Here is a 5,519-nt window from a genome sequence, read left to right as displayed (position 1 = left end):
AGCGACAGGTCTCGGGCCCCCAGGCGGAGCGGCGGGCGCCGGACCCCCAGGCAGAGCGACAGGTCTCGGGCCCCCAGGCGGAGCGGCGGGCGCCGGACCCCCAGGCGGAGCGACAGGTCTCGGGCCCCCAGGCGGAGCGGAGCGGCGTGCGCCAGACCCCCAGGCGGAGCGACAGGCACCAAGTCACCAGGCACAACAGTGGGCTCTGAGTCAACTGGCATGACCGCTGGCACTGGGTCAGACATTGGATCGTCTGGCTGGACAGCGGGCATCGGGTCACCAGGCATCAGGTCATTTGGCTCGACAGCGGGCACCGCGTCATCTGGCAAGGCAGTGGGCTCCGAGTCAACTGGCATGACTGCGGGCACTGGGTCAGACATTGGATCGTCTGGCTGGACAGCGGGCATCGGGTCACCAGGCATCAGGTCATTTGGCTCGACAGCGGGCACCGCGTCATCTGGCAAGGCAGTGGGCTCCGAGTCAACTGGCATGACTGCGGGCACTGGGTCAGACATTGGATCGTCTGGCTGGACAGCGGGCATCGGGTCACCAGGCATCAGGTCATTTGGCTCGACAGCAAGCACCGCGTCATCTGGCAAGGCAGTGGGCTCTGAGTCAACTGGCATGACCGCGGGCACTGGGTCAGACATTGGATCGTCTGGCTGGACAGCGGGCATCGGGTCACCAGGCATCAGGTCATTTGGCTCGACAGCGCGTACCGCGTCATCTGGCAAGGCAGTGGGCTCCGAGTCAACTGGCATGATCGCGGGCACTGGGTCAGACATTGGATCATCTGGCTGGACAGCGGGCATCGGGTCACCAGGCATCAGGTCATTTGGCTCGACAGCGGGCACTGCGTCATCTGGTAAGGCAGTGGGCACCACGTCACCAGGCACGATAATGGGCTCTGAGTTAATTGGCACGACAGCGGGCACCGGGTCATCAGGTACCGGATTGTCTGGCTCGACAGCGGGTATCGGGTCACCAGGTATGACAGCGGGCACTGGGTCACCAGGCATCAGGTCATTTGGCTCGCCAGCGGGCACCGCGTCATCTGGCAAGGCAGTGGGCACCGAGTCACCAGGCACGACAGCGGGCTCTGAGTCAATTGGCACGACAGCGGGCACCGGATCAGGTACCGGATCGTCTGGATCAACAGCGGGCATCGAGTCAACTGGCCTAGGATCATCAGGCTGGATCAGTTCATCAGGCTGGGTAGAGGCATCAGGCTGAATGGAGGCATCAGGCTGAATGGAGGCATCAGGCTGAATGGAGGCATCAGGCTGGGTACAGGCATCAGGCTGGGTACAGGCATCAGGCTGGGTACAGACCTCAGGCTGAAGTGCGGGTGCCGAGGCACCAGGCTGAACCACGGAACGCAGGTTCTCAGACGGCAGGCTCACCGGTTTGGATACTGGCAGGATGGTACTGGTTGGAAAGAATTTTCGCTTTTTTCTGGTTTTAACTACTGGAGCACTGCAAGTAAACGCAGGTCTGCAAACGAATGGAGCAGCTGGAGACAGAGAAGAGCTGGAGGATGGAACAAGGGAGGGAACAGTTGCTACAGAGGGCTTCTTTACAGGGTTAAAGGCAGGATAGGTGCAGCGAGTGGGAACAGGGTACTGACATGCGGTAGATAGCAGGGCAGGAGGAGCTGTTGGGAATGCAGGAATAGAGCTTTGAGGAAATAGATTAGAAGCAGGACTGGGTTTTTGTAAGCTGACTGAGGCTGGGTGCAACAAATCTGTCCATGTCTGCAGTATGGGTTGAACAAAGCTGAGCTTACACAAAGCCTGTCTGGTCAATGACTGCACTGCGTTTATACAATCTCTTAATACCTGTGGTAAACATGCAGAATAACGCTCCAGAAAGTAATCCACATCATCCTCTAATAACCACACCAGGGACTCTACCTGGTCGGCACTAAATGGCGGCAAAAATTCATCCCTGCATTCAGGGGTACCAGATGAAACCAACTCCGCACAAACCTGAATCAATGGCTGCACCTCAGAGAATTCTGTGCCCTGATCTACTAGAACATGAGCGATCCGTATACATTCTAGCAGTTCATCCCGGGGATACTCCTTCAGAGTCTGATAAGCATACTCTCTGTCATCAAACACTAGCAGATATAAATACACAACCTCATCCAGATCCATCCTTCCCATCAACAAACCAAGATGGCTTCCCTGTGCAGCCACTTCTGGTCAGGATTGGCCTTGGTGTAATGTCAGGGCTCCCGGGTATGACCAGAGGTATGTGACTGACGCAGGGAAACGCAGACTTCAGATATGTTATAAACAATATAATTTATTAACACTAACAATACAAACATAAACGCAGTGCAATACTAAAACATAACACAGTGCAAACAAACCAAACCAACCACCCACAGATAACAATACATACAATGCAAGCGTCGTCAGGCAGGCCGGGTCAATATCAATCGGGCAGGTATGTACAGGGGGAGCAAGCGGAGAATGGTCGGGGTCACAAGCCAGGTTCAGCAGGTAGCGGGCAGCGTGGTACAGAGGGTCAGGCAGAGGGATGGTCAGGAACGAGCCGGGGTCAGAGCAGGAGAAGTCAGCAGAGGTCCAGATCAGGCAGGGTCAGCAACAAGACAGGAACAGGATGCAGGAACAGGATACAGGGCCCAGGAAAAACACACACCAAGGCAGAGTCTGCAGGTCTGGCCATCCCTTAAATACACCAGTATAAGCAGTTTCAGGTGTTTGGCTGGCTGCAAGGTTGAGTCTCTGATTGCTGGGAGCACCCGCTGGCCAGCCCTGGTACTGCAGCCCATAAGGCAGGTCCATTCCTGACAGGAACAGCCGCAACAATATAGGGATCAGGGGTATTCCAGAGTCCATAGAATATAAGGTCTTCCTTGCAGCGATTACTGCCATCTTCAACCAGTTACTGCAACAGCCTAAAGATGCATATATTGAGCTGAACTGTGTACACCATACTCTGGGCCAAGGAATCCTGACCCCTCTTTTGTTTGTGATATTCTATGCAGGGTTCACTATTTCAAGGTCAAGGATGCCATTATGAGTGCAGCCAGCACACAAGATACCATCTTGTTTAACGAGATACCAGTGATGTTCCTCCCTGACCTTTCCCGCCAGACACTGAACATGCACCAGGCCCTGCGCCCACTCATTCAGCTGTTACAGGATTGACACATTAGATACCAATGGCGGTTCCCCTTTCAACTCAGATCCTCCCAGAATGGTAAATTTGTGCAGTTCCGCACTCACGGGGACTTGCCCACCTTCCTCCGCACATTTGAACTGTCTCAAGTGGCTCTTCCGGACTGGCTCTTTCAACCGCCAACTCCAGGTCTTCCTTTTGCCTCACAATGGCAGTGGTACAGCAGTAAGAAGCACTCCAGGTCCTCTTCTCAGAAGATTCCAGATGGTTGACTTTTCAGCTGCTTTGCATTGGGAGGTTTTCCTTTTTCTATTTGTGTTTGCATTTGACTGCATGGCCTCCACCCCTACTAGGTGGTTTCCAGGGTTCTGTTGGTTCCATGCTCTTAAATCACTACATTAATGTTATTTTTCTTGAATTGTATTGTTACATGTGTTTTTTTTCGTTATCCATACCTTGTGTGTTTTGGTTTGGGGTTAGCTCTCAAGTACTACCACCTGTGTTTTTGGGGGAAATGGTAGGGGGCTCCTTCAATCCTTCCTGTGAGGGTTTTGCACCATTCCTCTCTATGACCTCCCCATTTTTGTGGGGGAAGCTCTCCCACTGCTCGCGGGCTCATGCTTCTCTGGGGAGGAGGATAGCTTGTTTTCCTCCATTTACCTCCTGAGGGTATGTTATACACATTTTTTATGAGGGGGTTGCTCTTAAACTTGAGTAGCTTCCCTCTTGGTATCTGTTTCCCTGTGGGAGGCCTGGACCAGGACCTGCTCAATGTGCCTTTGACGTTCCCCACCTAGGCCTCTCAGTGTTTTTTTTGACGCACTGTATTATATTTAAACGGTTCTTTGTCTACTAGTTTTTCTTCTCTGGTTTTCTCCTTTTCCTGGTTCCTCCTTTTCTTTTCTATGCCTTCTGTTCTTTTGTATCTTCCTTTCTCTTTTGCTTCCCCCATACCCTTTCCTTCTTACTTCTCCCATCAGACTCGTGAGTGACATGGGGGCCGCCATCGGTGGCATTTGTTTCCCTCACCCTTTATTCCCTATGGTGGGTAGGACCCCAATTAGTTTCTCCTCTGTCAATTGCAGAGGATTCAAAACCCCAGAGAAGCAGAGCCAAATGCTCTATCACTTTCATAAGACTGAATGCCAAATTTTGCTCCTTCAGGAGACCCATTTCCATATGGACAGTATTCCGGTTCTCCAAAATCGTTGCTACACCCAATGGTACCACAGTACTAATACACAAGCCAGGTCTAAGGGGGTGTTGGTGGCCTTCCATAGTACCTTTAGTCCTGAGGTCTTGGACTCCCTCGTAAATCCTACTGGTCAATATATTGTTCTTAAATTGAAACATCAGGACTTTGTCTTTATGGTGGCAAATATTTATGGTCCCAATCAGGACCAGGGTCCCTTTTCTCTGCAGTTCTGACCAAATTGTCCTCTTTTGGTGGTCCCTGTTTCATCATGGGAGGTGACTTTCATATAGCTCTTTCACCTGTCTTGGATACTTCCTCAGGTAAATCGTATCTTTCCTTCTGAGTGTTAACTCAAATTAAATCCCGTCTGCATGATTTGCATTCAGTGGACGTCTGGCGTGTTCTGTACCCGTCGGAGCGGGACTATAGTAATTTCTAGGAGGCCCACGCGTCTTATAGCCGCATTGATTACTTTTTAGTTTCACAGTCCTTACTTGATTCCCCCATTTCAACCTCACTTGGTCACTTCTTATGGTCGGACCACTCTCCTATCCATCTCACCATACACAACCTCTCTACGTCTTCTCATTGTTTTTCCTGGCTTTTAAATGATACTCTGCTTAAAGACTCCCTATGTGGTGTGGAGGTTACAAAATCTATCCAGAATTTTGTTCTTGACCATGCTTCGGATACTACGGGTCCCCTTACCCAATGGGAGGCCCTCGAATGTGTTATCCAGGGAGGTTTTGTTCAGCACTGCTCCAGCTTAAAGAAGGCTCGGGTTTCGGACATTCGCCAGTTATTTTTGGTTGTCGCGGCCTTGGAGTCCACTCATAAGCGCACGTTGGATCCTTTGCTCTCGGTTGAGCTGTCTAATGCCCACCGGGATCTACTTCAATTTCTGGACTCCTCCTCCCTCATTGCATGTGATAGAGCGCATAATACTCATTATTCTTTAGCCAATAAATGTGCCCAATGCTTGGCATGGGTACTCCACTCTCTCTCTTTCCGTCACCCGATCCAATGTATTCAGGCACCCAATAATACCAAAACTTATCATAATAAGGAAAACTCCTTGGGGTTTGAACGTTTCTATTCTGAACTTTATAATTTAACTCTTCTGACCCCTGATGCTCCTGTTGGCCCTTGCCCCTTTCAATACATCACCTAG

The sequence above is a fragment of the Staurois parvus genome, unplaced genomic scaffold, assembly GCF_062004578.1.
Source record: "Staurois parvus isolate SC_StPar_1 unplaced genomic scaffold, SC_StPar_1.0 ptg000602l, whole genome shotgun sequence".
In the NCBI taxonomy this organism is placed as follows: Eukaryota; Metazoa; Chordata; class Amphibia; order Anura; family Ranidae; genus Staurois; species Staurois parvus.
This window is presented reverse-complemented; position numbering follows the sequence as displayed.